General features: G+C 49.3%; 10 non-coding genes across 10 annotated transcripts; all 10 read right to left on the bottom strand.

Moving 5' to 3' along the window:
• Positions 1-929: 929 nt before the first annotated feature.
• TRNAC-GCA (transfer RNA cysteine (anticodon GCA)) lies at positions 930-1,001 on the bottom strand. The gene has a single exon. It is a non-coding gene; the product is annotated as a tRNA-Cys (tRNA).
• Positions 1,002-4,204: 3,203 nt separating this feature from the next.
• Positions 4,205-4,276, bottom strand: TRNAC-GCA (transfer RNA cysteine (anticodon GCA)). Its single transcript has one exon. It is a non-coding gene; the product is annotated as a tRNA-Cys (tRNA).
• Positions 4,277-7,479: 3,203 nt separating this feature from the next.
• TRNAC-GCA (transfer RNA cysteine (anticodon GCA)) lies at positions 7,480-7,551 on the bottom strand. The gene has a single exon. It is a non-coding gene; the product is annotated as a tRNA-Cys (tRNA).
• Positions 7,552-10,757: 3,206 nt separating this feature from the next.
• On the bottom strand, positions 10,758-10,829 carry TRNAC-GCA (transfer RNA cysteine (anticodon GCA)). Its single transcript has one exon. It is a non-coding gene; the product is annotated as a tRNA-Cys (tRNA).
• Positions 10,830-14,605: 3,776 nt separating this feature from the next.
• TRNAC-GCA (transfer RNA cysteine (anticodon GCA)) lies at positions 14,606-14,677 on the bottom strand. Its single transcript has one exon. It is a non-coding gene; the product is annotated as a tRNA-Cys (tRNA).
• A 2,685-nt stretch (positions 14,678-17,362) lies between these two features.
• TRNAC-GCA (transfer RNA cysteine (anticodon GCA)) lies at positions 17,363-17,434 on the bottom strand. The gene has a single exon. It is a non-coding gene; the product is annotated as a tRNA-Cys (tRNA).
• A 1,828-nt stretch (positions 17,435-19,262) lies between these two features.
• On the bottom strand, positions 19,263-19,334 carry TRNAC-GCA (transfer RNA cysteine (anticodon GCA)). The gene has a single exon. It is a non-coding gene; the product is annotated as a tRNA-Cys (tRNA).
• Positions 19,335-20,977: 1,643 nt separating this feature from the next.
• On the bottom strand, positions 20,978-21,049 carry TRNAC-GCA (transfer RNA cysteine (anticodon GCA)). Its single transcript has one exon. It is a non-coding gene; the product is annotated as a tRNA-Cys (tRNA).
• Positions 21,050-22,748: 1,699 nt separating this feature from the next.
• TRNAC-GCA (transfer RNA cysteine (anticodon GCA)) lies at positions 22,749-22,820 on the bottom strand. Its single transcript has one exon. It is a non-coding gene; the product is annotated as a tRNA-Cys (tRNA).
• Positions 22,821-24,970: 2,150 nt separating this feature from the next.
• TRNAC-GCA (transfer RNA cysteine (anticodon GCA)) lies at positions 24,971-25,042 on the bottom strand. The gene has a single exon. It is a non-coding gene; the product is annotated as a tRNA-Cys (tRNA).
• Positions 25,043-26,532: the final 1,490 nt, after the last annotated feature.

The raw sequence follows: 26,532 nt of genomic DNA, 5'->3' as shown, positions 1-26,532 counted from the left end.
CACGATGCCCCACAACTACACCTTCCTCCAACCACTTACCTCGACAACTGCTCTCCTTGACATCCTCCTCGCCTCAGTCCACCTTCCACAATGCCCCACAACTACACCTTCCTCCAACCACTTACCTCGACAACTGCTCTCCTTGACATCCACCTCGCCTCAGTCCATCCATGCACCGATATCTTCCAATCCACCAGACATCCCAGGTTCTCACGATCCATCTCTTTTAACAGCTGCCATCTTCAGGGTCTTGACAGGATTCGAACTCACAACCTCTTCGCTCCAAGGTGGCTGCTCTAACCACTATGCCGTGGGAGCTGCTTGTCTGGCATATGCGGCGACCAAGGTCTTGGCCTGTTTTGGCACACAGAGCAACTGCACAGAGGAAAGGGGGGGGGGGGGGACTCCAACCTAAGGTGGAGCTAGCTCTCAACTGGCTATGTCAAGATCTCTGAATGCTAAGTGGTTAGCCTTGCCACCTTACAGTGTGAAGGTGGTGGGTTCAATCTATAAATGTAACTTAGATGTAAGTTTTGTCAAACCACAAAAAGATCAAAGAGTTACATTCGTAGATCTTAAAGGGATACTCGTGTGTCAATTTTTTTTTTTTAAATTAACTGGTGCCAAAAAGTTAGACAGATTAGTAAATGACTTGTATTTAAAGCTCTTTACTCTTATCAGCTGCTTTATACTACAGAGGAAGTTGTATGGTTCTTTTCTGTCTGACCACAATGCCCCACCAAGAAAAAATTGTGCATTAGCGGGCATTTGTATTTGAACCAAGGACCTCTTGAACCTCTGCGCTCCAGGGTGGCTGCTCATCAACTGGATGAGGCGACCAAAATCTTGCAGTGTAAAGCTAGTGGGGGTCTGCTATAAACAACATATGTAGGATGTGGTTAAGCTGTAAAAAAAAGCATGCATGTGTTAGGGGGCACTCGGATTTGAACCAAGGACCTCTTGATCTGCAGTCAAATGCTCTACCACTGAGCTATACCCCCGCAACATGCAGCTCATCTGTACCTCAACATTTTTAATTTTCTGCAATAAACTACATATGTGGGATACGGTTAAGCTTGTAAAGAAAAAAAATGTGTGTTACGGGCACTCGGACCTCTTTACATGCAGTCAAATGCTCTACCACTGAGCTTCAGCCCCACAACATGTGGCTTGTTTGTACCTCAACGTTGCCTCCAGCCCTTCACACCAACTACCACCACTGCCTCCAGCCCTTCAGCCCACCACCCAGGGCCACTCACTTCCACACCAACAACCTTCTTCCTATGGCGCCTCCCCCCCACCACCACCACTACATATGTAGGATATGGTTAAGTCGTAAAGCAAAAAAATGTGTGTTAGGGGGCACTCGGATTTGAGCCAAGGACCTCTTGATCTGCAGTCAAATGCTCTACCACTGAGCTATACCCCCGCAACACATGGCTTGCCAGGGTAACCGCACAGAGGGGGGATTCGAAGCTAAGTCCGAACTAGCTCTCGGCTTGCCTGTACTATCCCAGTCAAATGTATATGAACCGGTGGGGAAAAAAATGATTTTGTCAAAACAGGCCAAGACCACAGTCATCCTTGCTAGTTTCCATGAAGCTCTCATGGTCTAGTGGTTAGAGCTGCTGCCTTGGAGCAGAGAGGTTGTGAGTTCAAGTCCTGTGAACACCCTGAAGCTCGTTTGGAGAAATTGTGGCAGCATAGTGTGGAAGCGGAGGAGTGTGTGTGTGTGTGTGAAGTGGTTGATGGTCGGGCACCCATAAGGTGTTGGAGAAGGAGCTCTGGTGTGGATGGCTGTGGTAGCTGGTATGTGAGTGTGGGTGGGAAGATTCCATAGGAAGAAGGTTGTTGGTGTGGAAGTGAGTGGTCCCGGTTCCTGGGTGGTAGTTGGTGTGAAGGGCTGGTGGCAATGGTGGTAGCTGGTGTGGAGGCAGTGGTGGTAGTTGGTGTGAAGGGCTGGAGGCAATGGTGGATTGCAGAGGAGGTTTTCGTGATATAAAAAAAAGGCAAATAAAATCCCCCATCTTTTTATTTTCAACATCCCACATGCTTCGACAGACACAACACCACTTTTGGCAGATCCCCAACCTAGAATCCTCCATTCCAGGCAGTGGACCACCTTCCACGATGCCCCACAACTACACCTTCCTCCGCAACGCCCTCTAACCACTTACTTACCTCGACAACTGCTCTCCTTGACATCCTCCTCGCCTCAGTCCATCCAGCGACATGCTCCAGGGTCTTCAGGGACATTGCTCTCCATTCCGCTCTTCCTGACATCCACCTCGCCTCAGTCCATCCATGCACCGATATCTTCCAATCCCATGAGTGGTGGTGGTGTGGGTGGGAAGGTTCCATAGGAAGAAGGTTGTTGGTGTGGAAGTGAGTGGTCCCGGTAATTGGTGTGAAGGGCTGGTGGCAGTGGTGGTAGTTGGTGTGGAGGCAGTAGTGGTAGTTGGTGTGAAGGGCTGGAGGCAATGGTGGATTGCAGAGGAGGTTTTCTTGATATAAAAAAAAAAAAAAAAAAAAGGCAAATAAAATCCCCCATCTTTTTATTTTCAACATCCCACATGCTTCGACAGACACAACACCACTTTTGGCAGATCCCCAACCTAGACTCCTCCATTCCAGGCAGTGGACCACCTTCCACGATGCCCCACAACTACACCTTCCTCCGCAACGCCCTCTAACCACTCACCTCGACAACTGCTCTCCTTGACATCCTCCTCGCCTCAGTCCATCCAGCGACATGCTCCAGGGTCTTCAGGGACATTGCTCTCCATTCCGCTCTTCCTGACATCCACCTCGCCTCAGTCCATCCATGCACCGATATCTTCCAATCCCATGAGTGGTGGTGGTGTGGGTGGGAAGGTTCCATAGGAAGAAGGTTGTTGGTGTGGAAGTGAGTGGTCCCGGTAATTGGTGTGAAGGGCTGGTGGCAGTGGTGGTAGTTGGTGTGGAGGCAGTAGTGGTAGTTGGTGTGAAGGGTTGGAGGCAATGGTGGATTGCAGAGGAGGTTTTCTTGATAAAAAAAAAAAAACAAAACAAAAAAAAGGCAAATAAAATCCCCCATCTTTTTATTTTCAACATCCCACATGCTTCGACAGACACAACACCACTTTTGGCAGATCCCCAACCTAGACTCCTCCATTCCAGGCAGTGGACCACCTTCCACGATGCCCCACAACTACACCTTCCTCCGCAACGCCCTCTAACCACTCACCTCGACAACTGCTCTCCTTGACGTCCTCCTCACCTCAGTCCACCTTCCACGATGCCCCACAACTACACCTTCCTCCAACCACTTACCTCGACAACTGCTCTCCTTGACATCCTCCTCGCCTCAGTCCACCTTCCACAATGCCCCACAACTACACCTTCCTCCAACCACTTACCTCGACAACTGCTCTCCTTGACATCCACCTCGCCTCAGTCCATCCATGCACCGATATCTTCCAATCCACCAGACATCCCAGGTTCTCACGATCCATCTCTTTTAACAGCTGCCATCTTCAGGGTCTTGACAGGATTCGAACTCACAACCTCTTCGCTCCAAGGTGGCTGCTCTAACCACTATGCCGTGGGAGCTGCTTGTCTGGCATATGCGGCGACCAAGGTCTTGGCCTGTTTTGGCACACAGAGCAACTGCACAGAGGAAAGGGGGGGGGGGGGGGGACTCCAACCTAAGGTGGAGCTAGCTCTCAACTGGCTATGTCAAGATCTCTGAATGCTAAGTGGTTAGCCTTGCCACCTTACAGTGTGAAGGTGGTGGGTTCAATCTATAAATGTAACTTAGATGTAAGTTTTGTCAAACCACAAAAAGATCAAAGAGTTACATTCGTAGATCTTAAAGGGATACTCGTGTGTCAATTTTTTTTTTTTAAATTAACTGGTGCCAAAAAGTTAGACAGATTAGTAAATGACTTGTATTTAAAGCTCTTTACTCTTATCAGCTGCTTTATACTACAGAGGAAGTTGTATGGTTCTTTTCTGTCTGACCACAATGCCCCACCAAGAAAAAATTGTGCATTAGCGGGCATTTGTATTTGAACCAAGGACCTCTTGAACCTCTGCGCTCCAGGGTGGCTGCTCATCAACTGGATGAGGCGACCAAAATCTTGCAGTGTAAAGCTAGTGGGGGTCTGCTATAAACAACATATGTAGGATGTGGTTAAGCTGTAAAAAAAAGCATGCATGTGTTAGGGGGCACTCGGATTTGAACCAAGGACCTCTTGATCTGCAGTCAAATGCTCTACCACTGAGCTATACCCCCGCAACATGCAGCTCATCTGTACCTCAACATTTTTAATTTTCTGCAATAAACTACATATGTGGGATACGGTTAAGCTTGTAAAGAAAAAAAATGTGTGTTACGGGCACTCGGACCTCTTTACATGCAGTCAAATGCTCTACCACTGAGCTTCAGCCCCACAACATGTGGCTTGTTTGTACCTCAACGTTGCCTCCAGCCCTTCACACCAACTACCACCACTGCCTCCAGCCCTTCAGCCCACCACCCAGGGCCACTCACTTCCACACCAACAACCTTCTTCCTATGGCGCCTCCCCCCCACCACCACCACTACATATGTAGGATATGGTTAAGTCGTAAAGCAAAAAAATGTGTGTTAGGGGGCACTCGGATTTGAGCCAAGGACCTCTTGATCTGCAGTCAAATGCTCTACCACTGAGCTATACCCCCGCAACACATGGCTTGCCAGGGTAACCGCACAGAGGGGGGATTCGAAGCTAAGTCCGAACTAGCTCTCGGCTTGCCTGTACTATCCCAGTCAAATGTATATGAACCGGTGGGGAAAAAAATGATTTTGTCAAAACAGGCCAAGACCACAGTCATCCTTGCTAGTTTCCATGAAGCTCTCATGGTCTAGTGGTTAGAGCTGCTGCCTTGGAGCAGAGAGGTTGTGAGTTCAAGTCCTGTGAACACCCTGAAGCTCGTTTGGAGAAATTGTGGCAGCATAGTGTGGAAGCGGAGGAGTGTGTGTGTGTGTGTGAAGTGGTTGATGGTCGGGCACCCATAAGGTGTTGGAGAAGGAGCTCTGGTGTGGATGGCTGTGGTAGCTGGTATGTGAGTGTGGGTGGGAAGATTCCATAGGAAGAAGGTTGTTGGTGTGGAAGTGAGTGGTCCCGGTTCCTGGGTGGTAGTTGGTGTGAAGGGCTGGTGGCAATGGTGGTAGCTGGTGTGGAGGCAGTGGTGGTAGTTGGTGTGAAGGGCTGGAGGCAATGGTGGATTGCAGAGGAGGTTTTCGTGATATAAAAAAAAGGCAAATAAAATCCCCCATCTTTTTATTTTCAACATCCCACATGCTTCGACAGACACAACACCACTTTTGGCAGATCCCCAACCTAGAATCCTCCATTCCAGGCAGTGGACCACCTTCCACGATGCCCCACAACTACACCTTCCTCCGCAACGCCCTCTAACCACTTACTTACCTCGACAACTGCTCTCCTTGACATCCTCCTCGCCTCAGTCCATCCAGCGACATGCTCCAGGGTCTTCAGGGACATTGCTCTCCATTCCGCTCTTCCTGACATCCACCTCGCCTCAGTCCATCCATGCACCGATATCTTCCAATCCCATGAGTGGTGGTGGTGTGGGTGGGAAGGTTCCATAGGAAGAAGGTTGTTGGTGTGGAAGTGAGTGGTCCCGGTAATTGGTGTGAAGGGCTGGTGGCAGTGGTGGTAGTTGGTGTGGAGGCAGTAGTGGTAGTTGGTGTGAAGGGCTGGAGGCAATGGTGGATTGCAGAGGAGGTTTTCTTGATATAAAAAAAAAAAAAAAAAAAAGGCAAATAAAATCCCCCATCTTTTTATTTTCAACATCCCACATGCTTCGACAGACACAACACCACTTTTGGCAGATCCCCAACCTAGACTCCTCCATTCCAGGCAGTGGACCACCTTCCACGATGCCCCACAACTACACCTTCCTCCGCAACGCCCTCTAACCACTCACCTCGACAACTGCTCTCCTTGACATCCTCCTCGCCTCAGTCCATCCAGCGACATGCTCCAGGGTCTTCAGGGACATTGCTCTCCATTCCGCTCTTCCTGACATCCACCTCGCCTCAGTCCATCCATGCACCGATATCTTCCAATCCCATGAGTGGTGGTGGTGTGGGTGGGAAGGTTCCATAGGAAGAAGGTTGTTGGTGTGGAAGTGAGTGGTCCCGGTAATTGGTGTGAAGGGCTGGTGGCAGTGGTGGTAGTTGGTGTGGAGGCAGTAGTGGTAGTTGGTGTGAAGGGTTGGAGGCAATGGTGGATTGCAGAGGAGGTTTTCTTGATAAAAAAAAAAAAACAAAACAAAAAAAAGGCAAATAAAATCCCCCATCTTTTTATTTTCAACATCCCACATGCTTCGACAGACACAACACCACTTTTGGCAGATCCCCAACCTAGACTCCTCCATTCCAGGCAGTGGACCACCTTCCACGATGCCCCACAACTACACCTTCCTCCGCAACGCCCTCTAACCACTCACCTCGACAACTGCTCTCCTTGACGTCCTCCTCACCTCAGTCCACCTTCCACGATGCCCCACAACTACACCTTCCTCCAACCACTTACCTCGACAACTGCTCTCCTTGACATCCTCCTCGCCTCAGTCCACCTTCCACAATGCCCCACAACTACACCTTCCTCCAACCACTTACCTCGACAACTGCTCTCCTTGACATCCACCTCGCCTCAGTCCATCCATGCACCGATATCTTCCAATCCACCAGACATCCCAGGTTCTCACGATCCATCTCTTTTAACAGCTGCCATCTTCAGGGTCTTGACAGGATTCGAACTCACAACCTCTTCGCTCCAAGGTGGCTGCTCTAACCACTATGCCGTGGGAGCTGCTTGTCTGGCATATGCGGCGACCAAGGTCTTGGCCTGTTTTGGCACACAGAGCAACTGCACAGAGGAAAGGGGGGGGGGGGGGGGACTCCAACCTAAGGTGGAGCTAGCTCTCAACTGGCTATGTCAAGATCTCTGAATGCTAAGTGGTTAGCCTTGCCACCTTACAGTGTGAAGGTGGTGGGTTCAATCTATAAATGTAACTTAGATGTAAGTTTTGTCAAACCACAAAAAGATCAAAGAGTTACATTCGTAGATCTTAAAGGGATACTCGTGTGTCAATTTTTTTTTTTTAAATTAACTGGTGCCAAAAAGTTAGACAGATTAGTAAATGACTTGTATTTAAAGCTCTTTACTCTTATCAGCTGCTTTATACTACAGAGGAAGTTGTATGGTTCTTTTCTGTCTGACCACAATGCCCCACCAAGAAAAAATTGTGCATTAGCGGGCATTTGTATTTGAACCAAGGACCTCTTGAACCTCTGCGCTCCAGGGTGGCTGCTCATCAACTGGATGAGGCGACCAAAATCTTGCAGTGTAAAGCTAGTGGGGGTCTGCTATAAACAACATATGTAGGATGTGGTTAAGCTGTAAAAAAAAGCATGCATGTGTTAGGGGGCACTCGGATTTGAACCAAGGACCTCTTGATCTGCAGTCAAATGCTCTACCACTGAGCTATACCCCCGCAACATGCAGCTCATCTGTACCTCAACATTTTTAATTTTCTGCAATAAACTACATATGTGGGATACGGTTAAGCTTGTAAAGAAAAAAAATGTGTGTTACGGGCACTCGGACCTCTTTACATGCAGTCAAATGCTCTACCACTGAGCTTCAGCCCCACAACATGTGGCTTGTTTGTACCTCAACGTTGCCTCCAGCCCTTCACACCAACTACCACCACTGCCTCCAGCCCTTCAGCCCACCACCCAGGGCCACTCACTTCCACACCAACAACCTTCTTCCTATGGCGCCTCCCCCCCACCACCACCACTACATATGTAGGATATGGTTAAGTCGTAAAGCAAAAAAATGTGTGTTAGGGGGCACTCGGATTTGAGCCAAGGACCTCTTGATCTGCAGTCAAATGCTCTACCACTGAGCTATACCCCCGCAACACATGGCTTGCCAGGGTAACCGCACAGAGGGGGGATTCGAAGCTAAGTCCGAACTAGCTCTCGGCTTGCCTGTACTATCCCAGTCAAATGTATATGAACCGGTGGGGAAAAAAATGATTTTGTCAAAACAGGCCAAGACCACAGTCATCCTTGCTAGTTTCCATGAAGCTCTCATGGTCTAGTGGTTAGAGCTGCTGCCTTGGAGCAGAGAGGTTGTGAGTTCAAGTCCTGTGAACACCCTGAAGCTCGTTTGGAGAAATTGTGGCAGCATAGTGTGGAAGCGGAGGAGTGTGTGTGTGTGTGTGAAGTGGTTGATGGTCGGGCACCCATAAGGTGTTGGAGAAGGAGCTCTGGTGTGGATGGCTGTGGTAGCTGGTATGTGAGTGTGGGTGGGAAGATTCCATAGGAAGAAGGTTGTTGGTGTGGAAGTGAGTGGTCCCGGTTCCTGGGTGGTAGTTGGTGTGAAGGGCTGGTGGCAATGGTGGTAGCTGGTGTGGAGGCAGTGGTGGTAGTTGGTGTGAAGGGCTGGAGGCAATGGTGGATTGCAGAGGAGGTTTTCGTGATATAAAAAAAAGGCAAATAAAATCCCCCATCTTTTTATTTTCAACATCCCACATGCTTCGACAGACACAACACCACTTTTGGCAGATCCCCAACCTAGAATCCTCCATTCCAGGCAGTGGACCACCTTCCACGATGCCCCACAACTACACCTTCCTCCGCAACGCCCTCTAACCACTTACTTACCTCGACAACTGCTCTCCTTGACATCCTCCTCGCCTCAGTCCATCCAGCGACATGCTCCAGGGTCTTCAGGGACATTGCTCTCCATTCCGCTCTTCCTGACATCCACCTCGCCTCAGTCCATCCATGCACCGATATCTTCCAATCCCATGAGTGGTGGTGGTGTGGGTGGGAAGGTTCCATAGGAAGAAGGTTGTTGGTGTGGAAGTGAGTGGTCCCGGTAATTGGTGTGAAGGGCTGGTGGCAGTGGTGGTAGTTGGTGTGGAGGCAGTAGTGGTAGTTGGTGTGAAGGGCTGGAGGCAATGGTGGATTGCAGAGGAGGTTTTCTTGATATAAAAAAAAAAAAAAAAAAAAGGCAAATAAAATCCCCCATCTTTTTATTTTCAACATCCCACATGCTTCGACAGACACAACACCACTTTTGGCAGATCCCCAACCTAGAATCCTCCATTCCAGGCAGTGGACCACCTTCCACGATGCCCCACAACTACACCTTCCTCCGCAACGCCCTCTAACCACTTACTTACCTCGACAACTGCTCTCCTTGACATCCTCCTCGCCTCAGTCCATCCAGCGACATGCTCCAGGGTCTTCAGGGACATTGCTCTCCATTCCGCTCTTCCTGACATCCACCTCGCCTCAGTCCATCCATGCACCGATATCTTCCAATCCCATGAGTGGTGGTGGTGTGGGTGGGAAGGTTCCATAGGAAGAAGGTTGTTGGTGTGGAAGTGAGTGGTCCCGGTAATTGGTGTGAAGGGCTGGTGGCAGTGGTGGTAGTTGGTGTGGAGGCAGTAGTGGTAGTTGGTGTGAAGGGTTGGAGGCAATGGTGGATTGCAGAGGAGGTTTTCTTGATAAAAAAAAAAAAACAAAACAAAAAAAAGGCAAATAAAATCCCCCATCTTTTTATTTTCAACATCCCACATGCTTCGACAGACACAACACCACTTTTGGCAGATCCCCAACCTAGACTCCTCCATTCCAGGCAGTGGACCACCTTCCACGATGCCCCACAACTACACCTTCCTCCGCAACGCCCTCTAACCACTCACCTCGACAACTGCTCTCCTTGACGTCCTCCTCACCTCAGTCCACCTTCCACGATGCCCCACAACTACACCTTCCTCCAACCACTTACCTCGACAACTGCTCTCCTTGACATCCTCCTCGCCTCAGTCCACCTTCCACAATGCCCCACAACTACACCTTCCTCCAACCACTTACCTCGACAACTGCTCTCCTTGACATCCACCTCGCCTCAGTCCATCCATGCACCGATATCTTCCAATCCACCAGACATCCCAGGTTCTCACGATCCATCTCTTTTAACAGCTGCCATCTTCAGGGTCTTGACAGGATTCGAACTCACAACCTCTTCGCTCCAAGGTGGCTGCTCTAACCACTATGCCGTGGGAGCTGCTTGTCTGGCATATGCGGCGACCAAGGTCTTGGCCTGTTTTGGCACACAGAGCAACTGCACAGAGGAAAGGGGGGGGGGGGGGGACTCCAACCTAAGGTGGAGCTAGCTCTCAACTGGCTATGTCAAGATCTCTGAATGCTAAGTGGTTAGCCTTGCCACCTTACAGTGTGAAGGTGGTGGGTTCAATCTATAAATGTAACTTAGATGTAAGTTTTGTCAAACCACAAAAAGATCAAAGAGTTACATTCGTAGATCTTAAAGGGATACTCGTGTGTCAATTTTTTTTTTTTAAATTAACTGGTGCCAAAAAGTTAGACAGATTAGTAAATGACTTGTATTTAAAGCTCTTTACTCTTATCAGCTGCTTTATACTACAGAGGAAGTTGTATGGTTCTTTTCTGTCTGACCACAATGCCCCACCAAGAAAAAATTGTGCATTAGCGGGCATTTGTATTTGAACCAAGGACCTCTTGAACCTCTGCGCTCCAGGGTGGCTGCTCATCAACTGGATGAGGCGACCAAAATCTTGCAGTGTAAAGCTAGTGGGGGTCTGCTATAAACAACATATGTAGGATGTGGTTAAGCTGTAAAAAAAAGCATGCATGTGTTAGGGGGCACTCGGATTTGAACCAAGGACCTCTTGATCTGCAGTCAAATGCTCTACCACTGAGCTATACCCCCGCAACATGCAGCTCATCTGTACCTCAACATTTTTAATTTTCTGCAATAAACTACATATGTGGGATACGGTTAAGCTTGTAAAGAAAAAAAATGTGTGTTACGGGCACTCGGACCTCTTTACATGCAGTCAAATGCTCTACCACTGAGCTTCAGCCCCACAACATGTGGCTTGTTTGTACCTCAACGTTGCCTCCAGCCCTTCACACCAACTACCACCACTGCCTCCAGCCCTTCAGCCCACCACCCAGGGCCACTCACTTCCACACCAACAACCTTCTTCCTATGGCGCCTCCCCCCCACCACCACCACTACATATGTAGGATATGGTTAAGTCGTAAAGCAAAAAAATGTGTGTTAGGGGGCACTCGGATTTGAGCCAAGGACCTCTTGATCTGCAGTCAAATGCTCTACCACTGAGCTATACCCCCGCAACACATGGCTTGCCAGGGTAACCGCACAGAGGGGGGATTCGAAGCTAAGTCCGAACTAGCTCTCGGCTTGCCTGTACTATCCCAGTCAAATGTATATGAACCGGTGGGGAAAAAAATGATTTTGTCAAAACAGGCCAAGACCACAGTCATCCTTGCTAGTTTCCATGAAGCTCTCATGGTCTAGTGGTTAGAGCTGCTGCCTTGGAGCAGAGAGGTTGTGAGTTCAAGTCCTGTGAACACCCTGAAGCTCGTTTGGAGAAATTGTGGCAGCATAGTGTGGAAGCGGAGGAGTGTGTGTGTGTGTGTGTGTGTGTGTGTGTGTGTGTGAAGTGGTTGATGGTCGGGCACCCATAAGGTGTTGGAGAAGGAGCTCTGGTGTGGATGGCTGTGGTAGCTGGTATGTGAGTGTGGGTGGGAAGATTCCATAGGAAGAAGGTTGTTGGTGTGGAAGTGAGTGGTCCCGGTTCCTGGGTGGTAGTTGGTGTGAAGGGCTGGTGGCAATGGTGGTAGCTGGTGTGGAGGCAGTGGTGGTAGTTGGTGTGAAGGGCTGGAGGCAATGGTGGATTGCAGAGGAGGTTTTCTTGATATAAAAAAAAAGGCAAATAAAATCCCCCATCTTTTTATTTTCAACATCCCACATGCTTCTTGACATCGACCTCGCCTCAGTCCATCCATGCACCGATATCTTCCAATCCACCAGACATCCCAGGTTCTCACGATCCATCTCTTTTAACAGCTGCCATCTTCAGGGTCTTGACAGGATTCGAACTCACAACCTCTTCGCTCCAAGGCGGCTGCTCTAACCACTATGCCGTGGGAGCTGCTTGTCAGGCATATGCGGCGACCAAGGTCTTGGCCTGTTTTGGCACACAGAGCAACTGCACAGAGGAAAGGGGGGGGGGGGACTCCAACCTAAGGTGGAGCTAGCTCTCAACTGGCTATGGGAAGCCCGTTGGCTTCCTGGCTATGGTTGGGAAGATTCCATAGGAAGAAGGTTGTTGGTGTGGAAGTGAGTGGTCCCGGTTCCTGGGTGGTAGTTGGTGTGAAGGGCTGGTGGCAATGGTGGTAGCTGGTGTGGAGGCAGTGGTGGTAGTTGGTGTGAAGGGCTGGAGGCAATGGTGGATTGCAGAGGAGGTTTTCGTGATATAAAAAAAAGGCAAATAAAATCCCCCATCTTTTTATTTTCAACATCCCACATGCTTCGACAGACACAACACCACTTTTGGCAGATCCCCAACCTAGAATCCTCCATTCCAGGCAGTGGACCACCTTCAACGATGCCCCACAACTACACCTTCCTCCGCAACGCCCTCTAACCACTTACTTACCTCGACAACTGCTCTCCTTGACATCCTCCTCGCCTCAGTCCATCCAGCGACATGCTCCAGGGTCTTCAGGGACATTGCTCTCCATTCCGCTCTTCCTGACATCCACCTCGCCTCAGTCCATCCATGCACCGATATCTTCCAATCCCATGAGTGGTGGTGGTGTGGGTGGGAAGGTTCCATAGGAAGAAGGTTGTTGGTGTGGAAGTGAGTGGTCCCGGTAATTGGTGTGAAGGGCTGGTGGCAGTGGTGGTAGTTGGTGTGGAGGCAGTAGTGGTAGTTGGTGTGAAGGGCTGGAGGCAATGGTGGATTGCAGAGGAGGTTTTCTTGATATAAAAAAAAAAAAAGGCAAATAAAATCCCCCATCTTTTTATTTTCAACATCCCACATGCTTCGACAGACACAACACCACTTTTGGCAGATCCCCAACCTAGAATCCTCCATTCCAGGCAGTGGACCACCTTCCACGATGCCCCACAACTACACCTTCCTCCGCAACGCCCTCTAACCACTTACTTACCTCGACAACTGCTCTCCTTGACATCCTCCTCGCCTCAGTCCATCCAGCGACATGCTCCAGGGTCTTCAGGGACATTGCTCTCCATTCCGCTCTTCCTGACATCCACCTCGCCTCAGTCCATCCATGCACCGATATCTTCCAATCCCATGAGTGGTGGTGGTGTGGGTGGGAAGGTTCCATAGGAAGAAGGTTGTTGGTGTGGAAGTGAGTGGTCCCGGTAATTGGTGTGAAGGGCTGGTGGCAGTGGTGGTAGTTGGTGTGGAGGCAGTAGTGGTAGTTGGTGTGAAGGGTTGGAGGCAATGGTGGATTGCAGAGGAGGTTTTCTTGATAAAAAAAAAAAAACAAAACAAAAAAAAGGCAAATAAAATCCCCCATCTTTTTATTTTCAACATCCCACATGCTTCGACAGACACAACACCACTTTTGGCAGATCCCCAACCTAGACTCCTCCATTCCAGGCAGTGGACCACCTTCCACGATGCCCCACAACTACACCTTCCTCCGCAACGCCCTCTAACCACTCACCTCGACAACTGCTCTCCTTGACGTCCTCCTCGCCTCAGTCCACCTTCCACGATGCCCCACAACTACACCTTCCTCCAACCACTTACCTCGACAACTGCTCTCCTTGACATCCTCTTCGCCTCAGTCCACCTTCCACAATGCCCCACAACTACACCTTCCTCCAACCACTTACCTCGACAACTGCTCTCCTTGACATCCACCTCGCCTCAGTCCATCCATGCACCGATATCTTCCAATCCACCAGACATCCCAGGTTCTCACGATCCATCTCTTTTAACAGCTGCCATCTTCAGGGTCTTGACAGGATTCGAACTCACAACCTCTTCGCTCCAAGGTGGCTGCTCTAACCACTATGCCGTGGGAGCTGCTTGTCTGGCATATGCGGCGACCAAGGTCTTGGCCTGTTTTGGCACACAGAGCAACTGCACAGAGGAAAGGGGGGGGGGGGGACTCCAACCTAAGGTGGAGCTAGCTCTCAACTGGCTATGTCAAGATCTCTGAATGCTAAGTGGTTAGCCTTGCCACCTTACAGTGTGAAGGTGGTGGGTTCAATCTATAAATGTAACTTAGATGTAAGTTTTGTCAAACCACAAAAAGATCAAAGAGTTACATTCGTAGATCTTAAAGGGATACTCGTGTGTCAATTTTTTTTTTTTTAATTAACTGGTGCCAAAAAGTTAGACAGATTAGTAAATGACTTGTATTTAAAGCTCTTTACTCTTATCAGCTGCTTTATACTACAGAGGAAGTTGTATGGTTCTTTTCTGTCTGACCACAATGCCCCACCAAGAAAAAATTGTGCATTAGCGGGCATTTGTATTTGAACCAAGGACCTCTTGAACCTCTGCGCTCCAGGGTGGCTGCTCATCAACTGGATGAGGCGACCAAAATCTTGCAGTGTAAAGCTAGTGGGGGTCTGCTATAAACAACATATGTAGGATGTGGTTAAGCTGTAAAAAAAAGCATGCATGTGTTAGGGGGCACTCGGATTTGAACCAAGGACCTCTTGATCTGCAGTCAAATGCTCTACCACTGAGCTATACCCCCGCAACATGCAGCTCATCTGTACCTCAACATTTTTAATTTTCTGCAATAAACTACATATGTGGGATACGGTTAAGCTTGTAAAGAAAAAAAATGTGTGTTACGGGCACTCGGACCTCTTTACATGCAGTCAAATGCTCTACCACTGAGCTTCAGCCCCACAACATGTGGCTTGTTTGTACCTCAACGTTGCCTCCAGCCCTTCACACCAACTACCACCACTGCCTCCAGCCCTTCAGCCCACCACCCAGGGCCACTCACTTCCACACCAACAACCTTCTTCCTATGGCGCCTCCCCCCCACCACCACCACTACATATGTAGGATATGGTTAAGTCGTAAAGCAAAAAAATGTGTGTTAGGGGGCACTCGGATTTGAGCCAAGGACCTCTTGATCTGCAGTCAAATGCTCTACCACTGAGCTATACCCCCGCAACACATGGCTTGCCAGGGTAACCGCACAGAGGGGGGATTCGAAGCTAAGTCCGAACTAGCTCTCGGCTTGCCTGTACTATCCCAGTCAAATGTATATGAACCGGTGGGGAAAAAAATGATTTTGTCAAAACAGGCCAAGACCACAGTCATCCTTGCTAGTTTCCATGAAGCTCTCATGGTCTAGTGGTTAGAGCTGCTGCCTTGGAGCAGAGAGGTTGTGAGTTCAAGTCCTGTGAACACCCTGAAGCTCGTTTGGAGAAATTGTGGCAGCATAGTGTGGAAGCGGAGGAGTGTGTGTGTGTGTGTGTGAAGTGGTTGATGGTCGGGCACCCATAAGGTGTTGGAGAAGGAGCTCTGGTGTGGATGGCTGTGGTAGCTGGTATGTGAGTGTGGGTGGGAAGATTCCATAGGAAGAAGGTTGTTGGTGTGGAAGTGAGTGGTCCCGGTTCCTGGGTGGTAGTTGGTGTGAAGGGCTGGTGGCAATGGTGGTAGCTGGTGTGGAGGCAGTGGTGGTAGTTGGTGTGAAGGGCTGGAGGCAATGGTGGATTGCAGAGGAGGTTTTCGTGATATAAAAAAAAGGCAAATAAAATCCCCCATCTTTTTATTTTCAACATCCCACATGCTTCGACAGACACAACACCACTTTTGGCAGATCCCCAACCTAGAATCCTCCATTCCAGGCAGTGGACCACCTTCCACGATGCCCCACAACTACACCTTCCTCCGCAACGCCCTCTAACCACTTACTTACCTCGACAACTGCTCTCCTTGACATCCTCCTCGCCTCAGTCCATCCAGCGACATGCTCCAGGGTCTTCAGGGACATTGCTCTCCATTCCGCTCTTCCTGACATCCACCTCGCCTCAGTCCATCCATGCACCGATATCTTCCAATCCCATGAGTGGTGGTGGTGTGGGTGGGAAGGTTCCATAGGAAGAAGGTTGTTGGTGTGGAAGTGAGTGGTCCCGGTAATTGGTGTGAAGGGCTGGTGGCAGTGGTGGTAGTTGGTGTGGAGGCAGTAGTGGTAGTTGGTGTGAAGGGCTGGAGGCAATGGTGGATTGCAGAGGAGGTTTTCTTGATATAAAAAAAAAAAAAAAAAAAAAGGCAAATAAAATCCCCCATCTTTTTATTTTCAACATCCCACATGCTTCGACAGACACAACACCACTTTTGGCAGATCCCCAACCTAGAATCCTCCATTCCAGGCAGTGGACCACCTTCAACGATGCCCCACAACTACACCTTCCTCCGCAACGCCCTCTAACCACTTACTTACCTCGACAACTGCTCTCCTTGACATCCTCCTCGCCTCAGTCCATCCAGCGACATGCTCCAGGGTCTTCAGGGACATTGCTCTCCATTCCGCTCTTCCTGACATCCACCTCGCCTCAGTCCATCCATGCACCGATATCTTCCAATCCCATGAGTGGTGGTGGTGTGGGTGGGAAGGTTCCATAGGAAGAAGGTTGTTGGTGTGGAAGTGAGTGGTCCCGGTAATTGGTGTGAAGGGCTGGTGGCAGTGGTGGTAGTTGGTGTGGAGGCAGTAGTGGTAGTTGGTGTGAAGGGTTGGAGGCAATGGTGGATTGCAGAGGAGGTTTTCTTGATAAAAAAAAAAAAAAAAAAAAAAAAAAGGCAAATAAAATCCCCCATCTTTTTATTTTCAACATCCCACATGCTTCGACAGACACAACACCACTTTTGGCAGATCCCCAACCTAGAATCCTCCATTCCAGGCAGTGGACCACCTTCCACGATGCCCCACAACTACACCTTCCTCCGCAACGCCCTCTAACCACTCACCTCGACAACTGCTCTCCTTGACGTCCTCCTCGCCTCAGTCCACCTTCCACGATGCCCCACAACTACACCTTCCTCCAACCACTTACCTCGACAACTGCTCTCCTTGACATCCTCCTCGCCTCAGTCCACCTTCCACAATGCCCCACAACTACACCTTCCTCCAACCACTTACCTCGACAACTGCTCTCCTTGACATCCACCTCGCCTCAGTCCATCCATGCACCGATATCTTCCAATCCACCAGACATCCCAGGTTCTCACGATCCATCTCTTTTAACAGCTGCCATCTTCAGGGTCTTGACAGGATTCGAACTCACAACCTCTTCGCTCCAAGGTGGCTGCTCTAACCACTATGCCGTGGGAGCTGCTTGTCTGGCATATGCGGCGACCAAGGTCTTGGCCTGTTTTGGCTCACAGAGCAACTGCACAGAGGAAAAAAAAGCATGCATGTGTTAGGGGGCACTCGGATTTGAACCAAGGACCTCTTGATCTGCAGTCAAATGCTCTACCACTGAGCTATACCCCCGCAACATGCAGCTCATCTGTACCTCAACATTTTTAATTTTCTGCAATAAACTACATATGTGGGATACGGTTAAGCTTGTAAAGAAAAAAAATGTGTGGCACTCGGACCTCTTTACATGCAGTCAAATGCTCTACCACTGAGCTTCAGCCCCACAACATGTGGCTTGTTTGTACCTCAACGTTGCCTCCAGCCCTTCACACCAACTACCACCACTGCCTCCAGCCCTTCAGCCCACCACCCAGGGCCACTCACTTCCACACCAACAACCTTCTTCCTATGGCGCCTCCCCCCCACCACCACCACTACATATGTAGGATATGGTTAAGTCGTAAAGCAAAAAAATGTGTGTTAGGGGGCACTCGGATTTGAGCCAAGGACCTCTTGATCTGCAGTCAAATGCTCTACCACTGAGCTATACCCCCGCAACACATGGCTTGCCAGGGTAACCGCACAGAGGGGGGATTCGAAGCTAAGTCCGAACTAGCTCTCGGCTTGCCTGTACTATCCCAGTCAAATGTATATGAACCGGTGGGGAAAAAAATGATTTTGTCAAAACAGGCCAAGACCACAGTCATCCTTGCTAGTTTCCATGAAGCTCTCATGGTCTAGTGGTTAGAGCTGCTGCCTTGGAGCAGAGAGGTTGTGAGTTCAAGTCCTGTGAACACCCTGAAGCTCGTTTGGAGAAATTGTGGCAGCATAGTGTGGAAGCGGAGGAGTGTGTGTGTGTGTGTGTGTGTGTGTGTGTGTGTGTGTGTGTGTGTGAAGTGGTTGATGGTCGGGCACCCATAAGGTGTTGGAGAAGGAGCTCTGGTGTGGATGGCTGTGGTAGCTGGTATGTGAGTGTGGGTGGGAAGATTCCATAGGAAGAAGGTTGTTGGTGTGGAAGTGAGTGGTCCCGGTTCCTGGGTGGTAGTTGGTGTGAAGGGCTGGTGGCAATGGTGGTAGCTGGTGTGGAGGCAGTGGTGGTAGTTGGTGTGAAGGGCTGGAGGCAATGGTGGATTGCAGAGGAGGTTTTCTTGATATAAAAAAAAAAAAAAAAAAGGCAAATAAAATCCCCCATCTTTTTATTTTCAACATCCCACATGCTTCTTGACATCGACCTCGCCTCAGTCCATCCATGCACCGATATCTTCCAATCCACCAGACATCCCAGGTTCTCACGATCCATCTCTTTTAACAGCTGCCATCTTCAGGGTCTTGACAGGATTCGAACTCACAACCTCTTCGCTCCAAGGCGGCTGCTCTAACCACTATGCCGTGGGAGCTGCTTGTCAGGCATATGCGGCGACCAAGGTCTTGGCCTGTTTTGGCACACAGAGCAACTGCACAGAGGAAAGGGGGGGGGGGGACTCCAACCTAAGGTGGAGCTAGCTCTCAACTGGCTATGTCAAGATCTCTGAATGCCTCAGTCCACCTTCCACAATGCCCCACAACTACACCTTCCTCCAACCACTTACCTCGACAACTGCTCTCCTTGACATCCACCTCGCCTCAGTCCATCCATGCACCGATATCTTCCAATCCACCAGACATCCCAGGTCATACAATGACTTGTATTTAAAGCTCTTTACTCTTATCAGCTGCTTTATACTACAGAGGAAGTTGTATGGTTCTTTTCTGTCTGACCACAATGCCCCACCAAGAAAAAATTGTGCATTAGCGGGCATTTGTATTTGAACCAAGGACCTCTTGAACCTCTGCGCTCCAGGGTGGCTGCTCATCAACTGGATGAGGCGACCAAAATCTTGCAGTGCAAAGCTAGTGGGGGTCTGCTATAAACAACATATGTAGGATGTGGTTAAGCTGTAAAAAAAAGCATGCATGTGTTAGGGGGCACTCGGATTTGAACCAAGGACCTCTTGATCTGCAGTCAAATGCTCTACCACTGAGCTATACCCCCGCAACATGCAGCTCATCTGTACCTCAACATTTTTAATTTTCTGCAATAAACTACATATGTGGGATACGGTTAAGCTTGTAAAGAAAAAAAATGTGTGTTACGGGCACTCGGACCTCTTTACATGCAGTCAAATGCTCTACCACTGAGCTTCAGCCCCACTACTACATATGTAGGATATGGTTAAGTCGTAAAGCAAAAAAAATGTGTGTTAGGGGGCACTCGGATTTGAGCCAAGGACCTCTTGATCTGCAGTCAAATGCTCTACCACTGAGCTATACCCCCGCAACACATGGCTTGCCAGGGTAACCGCACAGAGGGGGGATTCGAAGCTAAGTCCGAACTAGCTCTCGGCTTGCCTGTACTATCCCAGTCAAATGTATATGAACCGGTGGGGAAAAAAATGATTTTGTCAAAACAGGCCAAGACCACAGTCATCCTTGCTAGTTTCCATGAAGCTCTCATGGTCTAGTGGTTAGAGCTGCTGCCTTGGAGCAGAGAGGTTGTGAGTTCAAGTCCTGTGAACACCCTGAAGCTCGTTTGGAGAAATTGTGGCAGCATAGTGTGGAAGCGGAGGAGTGTGTGTGTGTGTGTGAAGTGGTTGATGGTCGGGCACCCATAAGGTGTTGGAGAAGGAGCTCTGGTGTGGATGGCTGTGGTAGCTGGTATGTGAGTGTGGGTGGGAAGATTCCATAGGAAGAAGGTTGTTGGTGTGGAAGTGAGTGGTCCCGGTTCCTGGGTGGTAGTTGGTGTGAAGGGCTGGTGGTAGCTGGTGTGGAGGCAGTGGTGGTAGTTGGTGTGAAGGGCTGGAGGCAATGGTGGATTGCAGAGGAGGTTTTCTTGATATAAAAAAAAAAAAAAAAAGGCAAATAAAATCCCCCATCTTTTTATTTTCAACATCCCACATGCTTCTTGACATCGACCTCGCCTCAGTCCATCCATGCACCGATATCTTCCAATCCACCAGACATCCCAGGTTCTCACGATCCATCTCTTTTAACAGCTTCTTCAGGGTCTTGACAGGATTCGAACTCACAACCTCTTCGCTCCAAGGCGGCTGCTCTAACCACTATGCCGTGGGAGCTGCTTGTCAGGCATATGCGGCGACCAAGGTCTTGGCCTGTTTTGGCACACAGAGCAACTGCACAGAGGAAAGGGGGGGGGGGACTCCAACCTAAGGTGGAGCTAGCTCTCAACTGGCTATGTCAAGATCTCTGAATGCCTCAGTCCACCTTCCACAATGCCCCACAACTACACCTTCCTCCAACCACTTACCTCGACAACTGCTCTCCTTGACATCCACCTCGCCTCAGTCCATCCATGCACCGATATCTTCCAATCCACCAGACATCCCAGGTCATACAATGACTTGTATTTAAAGCTCTTTACTCTTATCAGCTGCTTTATACTACAGAGGAAGTTGTATGGTTCTTTTCTGTCTGACCACAATGCCCCACCAAGAAAAAATTGTGCATTAGCGGGCATTTGTATTTGAACCAAGGACCTCTTGAACCTCTGCGCTCCAGGGTGGCTGCTCATCAACTGGATGAGGCGACCAAAATCTTGCAGTGCAAAGCTAGTGGGGGTCTGCTATAAACAACATATGTAGGATGTGGTTAAGCTGTAAAAAAAAGCATGCATGTGTTAGGGGGCACTCGGATTTGAACCAAGGACCTCTTGATCTGCAGTCAAATGCTCTACCACTGAGCTATACCCCCGCAACATGCAGCTCATCTGTACCTCAACATTTTTAATTTTCTGCAATAAACTACATATGTGGGATACGGTTAAGCTTGTAAAGAAAAAAAATGTGTGTTACGGGCACTCGGACCTCTTTACATGCAGTCAAATGCTCTACCACTGAGCTTCAGCCCCACTACTACATATGTAGGATATGGTTAAGTCGTAAAGCAAAAAAAATGTGTGTTAGGGGGCACTCGGATTTGAGCCAAGGACCTCTTGATCTGCAGTCAAATGCTCTACCACTGAGCTATACCCCCGCAACACATGGCTTGCCAGGGTAACCGCACAGAGGGGGGATTCGAAGCTAAGTCCGAACTAGCTCTCGGCTTGCCTGTACTATCCCAGTCAAATGTATATGAACCGGTGGGGAAAAAAATGATTTTGTCAAAACAGGCCAAGACCACAGTCATCCTTGCTAGTTTCCATGAAGCTCTCATGGTCTAGTGGTTAGAGCTGCTGCCTTGGAGCAGAGAGGTTGTGAGTTCAAGTCCTGTGAACACCCTGAAGCTCGTTTGGAGAAATTGTGGCAGCATAGTGTGGAAGCGGAGGAGTGTGTGTGTGTGTGTGTGAAGTGGTTGATGGTCGGGCACCCATAAGGTGTTGGAGAAGGAGCTCTGGTGTGGATGGCTGTGGTAGCTGGTATGTGAGTGTGGGTGGGAAGATTCCATAGGAAGAAGGTTGTTGGTGTGGAAGTGAGTGGTCCCGGTTCCTGGGTGGTAGTTGGTGTGAAGGGCTGGTGGTAGCTGGTGTGGAGGCAGTGGTGGTAGTTGGTGTGAAGGGCTGGAGGCAATGGTGGATTGCAGAGGAGGTTTTCTTGATATAAAAAAAAAAAAAAAAAGGCAAATAAAATCCCCTATCTTTTTATTTTCAACATCCCACATGCTTCTTGACATCGACCTCGCCTCAGTCCATCCATGCACCGATATCTTCCAATCCACCAGACATCCCAGGTTCTCACGATCCATCTCTTTTAACAGCTGCCATCTTCAGGGTCTTGACAGGATTCGAACTCACAACCTCTTCGCTCCAAGGCGTCTGCTCTAACCACTATGCCGTGGAAGCTGCTTGTCAGGCATATGCGGCGACCAAGGTCTTGGCCTGTTTTGGCACACAGAGCAACTGCACAGAGGAAAGGGGGGGGGGGGGGGACTCCAACCTAAGGTGGAGCTAGCTCTCAACTGGCTATGTCAAGATCTCTGAATGCTAAGTGGTTAGCCTTGCCACCTTACAGTGTGAAGGTGGTGGGTTCAATCTATAAATGTAACTTAGATGTAAGTTTTGTCAAACCACAAAAAGATCAAAGAGTTACATTCGTAGATCTTAAAGGGATACTCGTGTGTCAATTTTTTTTTTTTAAATTAACTGGTGCCAAAAAGTTAGACAGATTAGTAAATGACTTGTATTTAAAGCTCTTTACTCTTATCAGCTGCTTTATACTACAGAGGAAGTTGTATGGTTCTTTTCTGTCTGACCACAATGCCCCACCAAGAAAAAATTGTGCATTAGCGGGCATTTGTATTTGAACCAAGGACCTCTTGAACCTCTGCGCTCCAGGGTGGCTGCTCATCAACTGGATGAGGCGACCAAAATCTTGCAGTGCAAAGCTAGTGGGGGTCTGCTATAAACAACATATGTAGGATGTGGTTAAGCTGTAAAAAAAAGCATGCATGTGTTAGGGGGCACTCGGATTTGAACCAAGGACCTCTTGATCTGCAGTCAAATGCTCTACCACTGAGCTATACCCCCGCAACATGCAGCTCATCTGTACCTCAACATTTTTAATTTTCTGCAATAAACTACATATGTGGGATACGGTTAAGCTTGTAAAGAAAAAAAATGTGTGTTACGGGCACTCGGACCTCTTTACATGCAGTCAAATGCTCTACCACTGAGCTTCAGCCCCACAACATGTGGCTTGTTTGTACCTCAACGTTGCCTCCAGCCCTTCACACCAACTACCACCACTGCCTCCAGCCCTTCAGCCCACCACCCAGGGCCACTCACTTCCACACCAACAACCTTCTTCCTATGGCGCCTCCCCCCCACCACCACCACTACATATGTAGGATATGGTTAAGTCGTAAAGCAAAAAAATGTGTGTTAGGGGGCACTCGGATTTGAGCCAAGGACCTCTTGATCTGCAGTCAAATGCTCTACCACTGAGCTATACCCCCGCAACACATGGCTTGCCAGGGTAACCGCACAGAGGGGGGATTCGAAGCTAAGTCCGAACTAGCTCTCGGCTTGCCTGTACTATCCCAGTCAAATGTATATGAACCGGTGGGGAAAAAAATGATTTTGTCAAAACAGGCCAAGACCACAGTCATCCTTGCTAGTTTCCATGAAGCTCTCATGGTCTAGTGGTTAGAGCTGCTGCCTTGGAGCAGAGAGGTTGTGAGTTCAAGTCCTGTGAACACCCTGAAGCTCGTTTGGAGAAATTATGGCAGCATAGTGTGGAAGCGGAGGAGTGTGTGTGTGTGTGTGAAGTGGTTGATGGTCGGGCACCCATAAGGTGTTGGAGAAGGAGCTCTGGTGTGGATGGCTGTGGTAGCTGGTATGTGAGTGTGGGTGGGAAGATTCCATAGGAAGAAGGTTGTTGGTGTGGAAGTGAGTGGTCCCGGTTCCTGGGTGGTAGTTGGTGTGAAGGGCTGGTGGCAATGGTGGTAGCTGGTGTGGAGGCAGTGGTGGTAGTTGGTGTGAAGGGCTGGAGGCAATGGTGGATTGCAGAGGAGGTTTTCGTGATATAAAAAAAAGGCAAATAAAATCCCCCATCTTTTTATTTTCAACATCCCACATGCTTCGACAGACACAACACCACTTTTGGCAGATCGCCAACCTAGAATCCTCCATTCCAGGCAGTGGACCACCTTCCACGATGCCCCACAACTACACCTTCCTCCGCAACGCCCTCTAACCACTCACCTCGACAACTGCTCTCCTTGACGTCCTCCTCGCCTCAGTCCACCTTCCACGATGCCCCACAACTACACCTTCCTCCAACCACTTACCTCGACAACTGCTCTCCTTGACATCCTCCTCGCCTCAGTCCACCTTCCACAATGCCCCACAACTACACCTTCCTCCAACCACTTACCTCGACAACTGCTCTCCTTGACATCCACCTCGCCTCAGTCCATCCATGCACCGATATCTTCCAATCCACCAGACATCCCAGGTTCTCACGATCCATCTCTTTTAACAGCTGCCATCTTCAGGGTCTTGACAGGATTCGAACTCACAACCTCTTCGCTCCAAGGCGGCTGCTCTAACCACTATGCCGTGGGAGCTGCTTGTCAGGCATATGCGGCGACCAAGGTCTTGGCCTGTTTTGGCACACAGAGCAACTGCACAGAGGAAAGGGGGGGGGGGGACTCCAACCTAAGGTGGAGCTAGCTCTCAACTGGCTATGTCAAGATCTCTGAATGCTAAGTGGTTAGCCTTGCCACCTTACAGTGTGAAGGTGGTGGGTTCAATCTATAAATGTAACTTAGATGTAAGTTTTGTCAAACCACAAAAAGATCAAAGAGTTACATTCGTAGATCTTAAAGGGATACTCGTGTGTCAATTTTTTTTTTTTAAATTAACTGGTGCCAAAAAGTTAGACAGATTAGTAAATGACTTGTATTTAAAGCTCTTTACTCTTATCAGCTGCTTTATACTACAGAGGAAGTTGTATGGTTCTTTTCTGTCTGACCACAATGCCCCACCAAGAAAAAATTGTGCATTAGCGGGCATTTGTATTTGAACCAAGGACCTCTTGAACCTCTGCGCTCCAGGGTGGCTGCTCATCAACTGGATGAGGCGACCAAAATCTTGCAGTGCAAAGCTAGTGGGGGTCTGCTATAAACAACATATGTAGGATGTGGTTAAGCTGTAAAAAAAAGCATGCATGTGTTAGGGGGCACTCGGATTTGAACCAAGGACCTCTTGATCTGCAGTCAAATGCTCTACCACTGAGCTATACCCCCGCAACATGCAGCTCATCTGTACCTCAACATTTTTAATTTTCTGCAATAAACTACATATGTGGGATACGGTTAAGCTTGTAAAGAAAAAAAATGTGTGTTACGGGCACTCGGACCTCTTTACATGCAGTCAAATGCTCTACCACTGAGCTTCAGCCCCACAACATGTGGCTTGTTTGTACCTCAACGTTGCCTCCAGCCCTTCACACCAACTACCACCACTGCCTCCAGCCCTTCAGCCCACCACCCAGGGCCACTCACTTCCACACCAACAACCTTCTTCCTATGGCGCCTCCCCCCCACCACCACCACTACATATGTAGGATATGGTTAAGTCGTAAAGCAAAAAAATGTGTGTTAGGGGGCACTCGGATTTGAGCCAAGGACCTCTTGATCTGCAGTCAAATGCTCTACCACTGAGCTATACCCCCGCAACACATGGCTTGCCAGGGTAACCGCACAGAGGGGGGATTCGAAGCTAAGTCCGAACTAGCTCTCGGCTTGCCTGTACTATCCCAGTCAAATGTATATGAACCAGTGGGGAAAAAAATGATTTTGTCAAAACAGGCCAAGACCACAGTCATCCTTGCTAGTTTCCATGAAGCTCTCATGGTCTAGTGGTTAGAGCTGCTGCCTTGGAGCAGAGAGGTTGTGAGTTCAAGTCCTGTGAACACCCTGAAGCTCGTTTGGAGAAATTGTGGCAGCAGAGTGTGGAAGCGGAGGAGTGTGTGTGTGTGTGTGTGTGTGTGTGTGTGTGTGTGTGTGTGTGTGTGTGAAGTGTGTGTGGTTGATGGTCGGGCACCCATAAGGTGTTGGAGAAGGAGCTCTGGTGTGGATGGCTGTGGTAGCTGGTATGTGAGTGTGGGTGGGAAGATTCCATAGGAAGAAGGTTGTTGGTGTGTAAGTGAGTGGTCCCGGTTCCTGGGTGGTAGTTGGTGTGAAGGGCTGGTGGCAATGGTGGTAGCTGGTGTGGAGGCAGTGGTGGTAGTTGGTGTGAATGGTGGATTGCAGAGGAGGTTTTCGTGATATAAAAAAAAAAAAAAAAAAAAGGCAAATAAAATCCCCCATCTTTTTATTTTCAACATCCCACATGCTTCGACAGACACAACACCACTTTTGGCAGATCCCCAACCTAGAATCCTCCATTCCAGGCAGTGGACCACCTTCCACGATGCCCCACAACTACACCTTCCTCCGCAACACCCTCTAACCACTTACTTACCTCGACAACTGCTCTCCTTGACATCCTCCTCGCCTCAGTCCATCCAGCGACATGCTCCAGGGTCTTCAGGGACATTGCTCTCCATTCCGCTCTTCCTGACATCCACCTCGCCTCAGTCCATCCATGCACCGATATCTTCCAATCCCATGAGTGGTGGTGGTGTGGGTGGGAAGGTTCCATAGGAAGAAGGTTGTTGGTGTGGAAGTGAGTGGTCCCGGTAATTGGTGTGAAGGGCTGGTGGCAGTGGTGGTAGTTGGTGTGGAGGCAGTAG

This window comes from Hyla sarda, chromosome 2, assembly GCF_029499605.1.
Source record: "Hyla sarda isolate aHylSar1 chromosome 2, aHylSar1.hap1, whole genome shotgun sequence".
In the NCBI taxonomy this organism is placed as follows: Eukaryota; Metazoa; Chordata; class Amphibia; order Anura; family Hylidae; genus Hyla; species Hyla sarda.
The sequence above is the reverse complement of the archived record's forward strand: the minus strand, read 5'-3'. Positions and strand labels throughout refer to the sequence as shown.